Source organism: Theropithecus gelada, chromosome 16 (genome assembly GCF_003255815.1).
Source record: "Theropithecus gelada isolate Dixy chromosome 16, Tgel_1.0, whole genome shotgun sequence".
Classification (NCBI taxonomy): domain Eukaryota; kingdom Metazoa; phylum Chordata; class Mammalia; order Primates; family Cercopithecidae; genus Theropithecus; species Theropithecus gelada.
The window spans coordinates 32,591,528-32,599,684 of NC_037684.1; positions in this window are offsets into that span (position 1 = coordinate 32,591,528).

The window sequence follows — 8,157 nt, forward strand, 5'->3', positions numbered from 1 at the left end:
CCCTCCCTCCCTCCCTTCCTTCCTTCCTTCCTTCCTTCCTTCCTTCCTTCCTTCCTTCCTTCCTTCCTTCCTTCCTTTCTTTTGAGACAGAATCTCACTCTGTTGCCCAGGCTGGAGTGCAGTGGTGCGATCTCAGCTCACTGCAGCCTCCGCCTCCCCGGCTCAAGTAATCCTCCTACCTCAGCCTCCTGAGTTCCTGAGTAGTGGGGACTACAGGTGCACACCACTATACCTGGCGAGTTTTGTATTTTTTGTAGAGATGGGGACTTGTTATGTTGCCCAGGCTGGTCTCAAACTCCTGGCCTCAAGTGATCCACCTCGGCCTCTCAAAGTGCTGGGATATCAGGTGTGAGCCACTGCACCTGGCCTTACTTTCTCATTTTCAATCATCCTGGATGCAGTCAGCCCTCAAGTGAGAAGTGAGGACTTGGTAGTGGCTTTAGAAGGGCCAGTTGCTTTCTCTATCTTACTCTCAGGAGTAGAAGCTGAGACTAGGTAGAACGGGGGCTCGATAAGTGGTTAAGGGAGCTGTCTCTTGCAGTGGGCTTGGCAATGAGGTGTCAGCTTGGCCTGTGACTGCTGAGGGCAGACCCATTCCATGTGAGCAGACTCTCACATCTGCAATTCCACGCCCAGCCAGTAATTCTCAACTGCCATCCTGAAGTCCTCAGCAAAGCTTGCTGGACTGGATCACCTGCCTCTGCTACCCCATGCGGATGGAGGGGAGGGTCTGAGACCATGTTTGGGGTAGAGCAGGCCATAGTTTGTGGTGGTAGCTAAGGTGAGTAGACATCCAGATGGCACAGGGGAGCCCTTGACGGGAGGTGTGGTGGCTGAAGCCAGGAGGCTGGAGGAGGGGATGTGGTCTAGCCAAGATGGCCTAGAGGGACCTATGTACATGGCTCGGTGAAGATACTTTCTGTGCCCTCATAGACTAGGGACTCAGACCTCTGGAATTTTGCATTAAAGGCAAGTGTCCCACGGCCGGGACATGTGGGCTGTAGAGGACCTACTCGGGTTGGGAGCCCTGTGTGATCTTGAGCTGACCACACCCCCACATCCTCTCTCTGGACTCCCTTTTCCTCTCTGGACTGTTGTGACCACATGGGATGACAGGTGGGAAACAGCTTGAAAACAGTCTTCTGTAGACCCAGGCAAGGGGCTAAGTAGTGAACGGGAGAAGGAGCCATGGGGCTCGTGTATCAGGCAGCCTGTGCCAAGGCAGGAGGGAAGGGGCCACGCAGCAATAGGAGTTCATGTCCAGCGGGGAGCATATACAAACCTCAGAGGGAGGATAAGGGATGTAAACAAAGGATGGGCCCAGAGGGACAAGTAATGCAGGAAGTATGAGATGTTCCCAGGGAGAACATGCTGGTGGAGGGCCCAGAGGTGTGAGGTGCAGCCCTGAGCATTCTGGCGGTGGATGAAGTGGGGCAGGGTGCACACACATTAGGAATGGACCAATCACCTTTATCACCTGGTGAGGGAGTGGGGAGGTGCGGGGAATCGGGTGGGAGAGCCGGGGGATGGGGCTGGAACTGGAAAGGCCCTCAGAGCTGAGCCAGTCCAGTCCCCCTACCCTCAGAACCCTGTGCCCCGTGACCCTCATCACCAGCACCCTCGGCTGGGCCCTGGGGAGTCCTGGGAGGAAGGAGGTTTCTACTGTCTGGGGGCAGCCAGGCCAGATTTGTGCAAAAATAACTCACCCTGAGCATCCTTCCAGAGATACACGCTGGGAGTTCTGCAGGGTCCCCTGAGAGCTGGGTAGGAGAAAGAGGGGAAGCGGGAGTTCCAGCAGGACTTTGAAGGATGGGGGCAGTTTCTCCAAATGGGAGGAGGAGGGAGGTCAAAGGGCAGGTTTGGGCCAGTGTAGCGGCTCAGGCCTGTAATTGGCACTTTGGGAGGCCAAGGTGGGAGAATTCCTTGAGGCCAGGAATTCAAGACCAGCCTGAGCAACATAGCAAGACACCATCTCTACAAAAAGTTAAGAAAAAAAAAGTTACTTTTTTAGCCAAGTGTGGTGACACAGGCCTGTAGCCTTAGCTACCTGGGAGGCTGAGATGGGAAGATCGCTTGAGTCCAGGAGTTCAAGACTGCAGTGAGCCATGATGGCACCACTGCACTCCTGCCTGAGTGACTGAGACCCTGTTTCTAATAAAGAAAGTAAATAACTGCCGGGCGCGGTGGCTCAAGCCTGTAATCCCAGCACTTTGGGAGGCCGAGACGGGCGGATCACGAGGTCAGGAGATCGAGACCATCCTGGCAAACACGGTGAAACCCCGTCTCTATTAAATACAAAAAAAAACTAGCCGGGCGAGGTGGCGGGCGCCTGTAGTCCCAGCTACTTGGGAGGCTGAGGCCGGAGAATGGCATGAACCCGGGAGGCGGAGCTTGCAGTGGGCTGAGATCCGGCCACTGCACTCCAGCCTGGGTGACAGAGCGAGACTCCGTCTAAAAAAAAAAAAAAAAAAAAAAGAAAGTAAATAACTATTTTGGTGGCTCACACCTGTAATCCCAGAACTTTGGGAGGCTGAGGCAAGCAGATCACTTGAGGTCAGGAGTTCGAGACCAACCTGGCCAACAAGGTGAAAACCTGTCTCTACTAAAAATACAAAAATTAGCTGGGTGTGGTGGCGCATGCCTATAATCCCAGCTCCTCAGAGGGCTGAGGCACGACAGTCACTTGAGCCCAGGAGGCAGAGCCCAGGTTGCAGTGAGCTGAGATCGTACCACTGCACTCCAGTCTGTAGAAGAGAGGAAGACTCCATCTCAAAAAATAATAATATATAAATAAAATCATTTAAAAAACAAAAACAATGGGCAGGTTTGGAGAGCTGTGGGATCAGTTTGGCTCTGCAGAGAGGTCAGTGTGCAGGGGTGTCCTGGGAGGAGGATCTGCTTGAGGGGCTCAAGGCAGGCTGTGAGCTCTCTGAGTCTTGACACTCGCCCTTCTCTGAATGTTCTCTGTTGTCTTGGCTTCTGGGTCTTTCCATGCACTGTTCCCTTGTCCTGAGATGCCTTTCCTTTCCAAACTTGCTGGACCAAAGCTTTGACCTTCAAGGTTCATTGTTTGCATTCCCAACTCTGTGAATTCCTTCTCTCCCACCCACCTTCCACCCCCTGGAGATTGACAGGTCCCAGCCCAGTGCCTACCTGTGTTGTTGCCTCTCTGTTCTCTACTGGGATGGTCCATGGTCCTGTGTGTCTCCTCCACAGATCATGTTCCCAAGGACAAGGACCCTCACTCAGACCCTTAAACCTGACCAGGGCTCTGGGCCGGGCGCGGTGGCTCAAGCCTGTAATCCCAGCACTTTGGGAGGCCGAGACAGGTGGATCACGAGGTCAGGAGATCGAGACCATCCTGGCTAACACGGTGAAACCCCGTCTCCACTAAAAAATACAAAAAAAAAAAAACTAGCCGGGCGAAGTGGCGGGCGCCTGTAGTCCCAGCTACTTGGGAGGCTGAGGTGGGAGAATGGCGTGAACCTGGGAGGCGGAGCTTGCAGTGAGCTGAGATCCGGCCACGGCACTCCAGCCTGGGCGAAAGAGCAAGACTCCGTCTCCAAAAAAAAAAAAAAAAAAAACCTGACCAGGGCTCTGATGGTAGTTGATAGTTTATATGGGTTTGTTGACTTGAATGAAATCAATACAAAAATCCGTCCCTTGGCCGGGTGCAGTGGCACATGCCTGTAATTCCAGCACTTTGGGAGGCCAAGGCAGGAGGATCACTTGAGACTAGGAGTTTGAGACCAACCTGGGCAATACAGTGAAATCTTGTCTCTATTAAAAAAAAAAAAAAATTATGTCCCTTACCCCACTGCCAAGAGTATAGGTGAGAAAACATATTTGGGTTGGACGCAGTGGCTCATGCCTATAATCCCAGCACCTTGGGAGGCCAAGGCAGGCAGATCACTTGAGGTCAGGAGTTTGAGACCAGCCTGGTCAATATGGTGAAACCCCATCTCCACTAAAAATACAAAAATTAACCAGGCATGGTGGCACACATCTGTAATCCCAGCTACTCAGGAGGCTGATGCACGAGAATTGTTTGAACCTGAGAGGTGGAGGTTGCAGTGAACTGACATAGTGCCACTGCACTCCAGCCTGGGTGACAGGGCGAGACCATGTCTCAAAAAGAAAAGAAAACTAGTATTTGAGAAAGGTCAAATAAGTGATACATTAACAGTCTTATTTAATTCGAATCTTTTCCCTAAACACAAGCAAGCAAAGAAACAAACCCTGAGCCTCCTCCAGTCCTCTCCATCCACTTGCTTCCTCAAATCCCCAAACCCAGTTGCTTCCTTGATTCTTATTTTTCCCTCACTTCCAATCCCCACATCCAATAACAGCTCATTCTACTGGATCCAGCTTCATGCTTCCATCCTCTTTGCCCCATCTCCACTGCCCCCGCCCGGACCCCTCATCATGCTCCTCCATCACCCCAGGAGTCTCCCACCTGGCCTCCTGGCTTCACTTAGGCCCCCTAAAATGCAGTTGCCACACAGCAGCCAGAGTGACCTTTTGGAAACATAAATCAGACGATATCATCCTGTGTGTAAAATCCTTTGTGACTTTCCCACACCTATTCCCTACTCCGGGCAACTCCTGCCCTCTGTTCACCTCCTTTGTTCCTCAAAAGCATGAGTGCCATACGGTCAGGATGCTGCTCCCTGATCTCCCCATGGCTGGCTCCTTCTCACCAGGCAAGTCTCAGGTCAAATATTACCCCTGCAAAAGGCCTTGTAAGGCCTTCTTTCATCACCCAATTGGACATAAACCCCAGCCACTCTCGCTGTGGCAAAGAAAATCAAGACAGGCTGTGTGCGAGAGAAGACTCAAAATTTTAGTGGCTTAAGCAAGATAGAAGTTTATTTCTTGACTGGGCGCAGTGGCTCACACCTGCAATCCCAGCACTTTGGGAGGCCAAGGCAGGCGGATCACTCGAGGTCAGGAGTTTGAGACCAGCTTGGGCAACATAGTAAGACCCTGTCTCTATTTTTTTTGAGACAGAGTCTTGCTCTGCAGGTAGCAGGAAGGGGTAAATAAGAATGTGTCCCCTTTCTTTATTTTATTATTTTTTGAGATGGAGTTCGCTGTTGTTGCCTAGGCTGGAGTGCAATGGCACAATCTTGGCTCATCGCAACCTTGGCCTCCTGATTCAAGCGATTCTCCTGCCTCAGCCTCCTGAGTAGTTGGGACTACAGCCATGTGCCACCATGCCCGGCTAATTTTGTTTTTTAGTTTAGTTTTTTTTTTTTTTTTTTGAGACGGAGTCTCACTCTGTCGCCTAGGCTGGAGTGCAGTGGCACGATCTCGGCTCACTGCAACCTTTGCCTCCCAGGTTCAAGCGATTCTCCTGCCTCAGCTTCCTTAGTAGCTGGAACCACAGGCTACACGCCACCACACCTGGCTAATTTTTGTATTTTTAGTAGAGACAGGGTTTCACCATGTTGGCCAGGCTGGTCTCCAACTCCTGACCCTGTGATCCACCTGCTTCAACCTCCCAAAGTGCTGGGATTATAGGCGTGAGCCACTGCGCCCAGCCTAATTTTGTATTTTTAGTAGAGGTGGAGTTTCTCCATGTTAGTCAGGCTGGTCTTGAACTCCCGACCTCAGGTGTTCTACCCTCCTTGACCTCCCAAAGTGCTGGGATTACAGGTGTGAGTCACTGCATCCAGCCTGTGTTCCCTTTCTTTAAGGGTATTTCCCAGAGGTTGCTTCTGCTTACATCCCATTGGCCCAGACTCAGTTCCATGGCTACATTTAGCTTCAAGGGAGCCTAGGAAATGTAGCCTTTATTCTGGGAAGTCCTGTGTTCTATTCCACTGGAAGAAGAGGAGAATGGAAATTAGAAGGCCCCTAGTAATCTCAGCCAGAATGATATCATCATATCACCTACTAAATTATCTTTTCCCTATCAGCTGACAGTTTCCTTTCCTTTCTTTTCTTTTCTTTTTTTTTGTGATCCTCCTGCCTCAGCCTCTTGAGTAGCTGGGACTACAGGCACACCCCACCAAGCCTGGCTAATTTCTGTTTTTTTAGTAGAGATGGGGTTTCACCATATTGGTCAGGCTGGTCTCGAACTCCTGACCTTGTGATCCACCCGCCTCGGCCTCCCAAAGTGCTGGGATTACAGGCATGAGCCACCGTGCCCGGCCGACAGTTTCTTATTTAATTATTTGTTTATTATGATCTATTGCTCTCTCTAGAACGTAAGCTTAATGGGGGCAGGTCCTTTGCCATCCTTGTCTGTCATCATGTTGCCAGTGCCTAGGCACAGAGCCTGGCAAAGGCGGGCTCTACATTTTTACTGAATGAATGATTGAATGACTCCCCACAGTAATGACGTGAGAATGCATTCTCGTTCCCATCTTACACGTGGGGAAAATGAGACTCAAAGAAATTAAGTAACTTGCCTAAGGACAGTTGGGAGTAGGGCCAAGATTTGAACCTTGCTCTCTGTGGCTCCAGCACTCTTCAACACTTTCCACTTCACATGCTGACTCCCCTGATGTCTCAGCTCCACCCTGGATCAAGTTAGATGCCAGGAAACTTGGCTGGGTGCGGTGGCTCATGCCTGTAATCCCAGCACTTTGGGAGGCCGAGGCAGCAGGATTCCTTGAGCTCAGGAGTGTGAGACCAACCTGGACAATAGAGGGAGACCCCATCTCTATTTAAAAAAAAAAAAAAAAAAAAGGAAAAGAAGAAGGCAGGAGGCAATCACCCGGAATCTCTTAGTGCGATTTCCCTGGGAAATTCCACCCCAAGTTCTCACTAATATCATGCCTATAGCCTCTAATGGGATCAACATAATACCTTGTTGTTTGGGAAGAGTTTCTGTAACCTTCCTGCCAATTAACGGGTGAGGATGTCACAGAGAATCCATAAAATCAATCATGCTGGAAGTAAGTACCGGATACAGTCTGAAACTCCAGATGAACTGATAGGTTTCTTTGTTTCAGACAAGGCAGGACCATCTAAGTCATCAGGTTTCCCTTTTTACTTTGGCTGCTAGGAAACTTAGAATTTTAAGTAAGCATGCAGAACCCAGAGGCAGCCCCAACCTCAGGTAAAGTGCTATAATGAACAGAATGTATGTGATTTGGAACCAGGGAGCCTAAACTTGAGTCTAAGCCAATGTTCCTCTGAGCGAGACATTCAAACTTCCCTGGACCTTAGAACCGAGATGATAAACACATAACTCCTCCATCCCAGGGCTGTTAAGAGGGTTATGTGAGCTAATGTATTGGCAAGCTCTTTAGAAATGATTTGATGCTGCAGAGATGGTCAGCTCGTGTAACATGTGGTCACAGGGTACACTCAGCTCACAGGGGCTGAACTGTAGCTTCTCGTGCCCCAGGAATTATTGAACAAGAGAATGAAGTGGTCAGGGAAGGCTTCTAGGAAGAGACACCTCGAAGGATGGGTGGAACCCTCTGATGGAGAAAATTTGACAGCGTCATTCCTGTACCCTGTAGTGCTGACCTCCCAGGTCACCTCTAATTCCCATGCTGGCCTGCATCTTCCCATCCTTTTAGGTACCCTCTAACCATTACTAATCCCACTGTCTAGCTTCTGTCCCCATGGGTGAAAATCAGCCCATGGGTGGATAGAGCTGCCCTCAGATGGCTCACAAGTTTCCAGAGACCCAGGGGTTCAAAATGAGCAAGTCAATCAGCAATTACTATTCCTTTATTCGTTCAACACCTGCTCACATGGTCAGGGGTGGTGGCTCATGCTTGTAATCCCAGCCCAGCACTTTGGGAGGCCCAGGCGGGTGGATTGCTTGAGCCCAGGAGTTTAAGACCAGCTTGGTCAACATGGTGAAACCCCATTTCTACAAAAAAAAAAAAAAAAAATAGCCAGGTGTGGTGGTGCACACCTGTAGTCCCAGCTACTAAGGAGGCTGAGGCAGGAGGACCACCTGGGCCCAGGAAGTCGAGGCTGCAGTGAGCCATGATCATGCCACTGCACTCTGGCCTGGGTGACGGAGCAAGACCTTGTCTCAAAACAGAAACAAAAACTCCAGCTCACACAAGGGTCATCAAAGAGCATTTAGATGCTTGAGGGGATGGATATCCCATTCTCCATGATGTGCTTATTTCACATTGCATGCCTGTATCCAAGCATCTCATGTACCCCATATATGTACCCCAT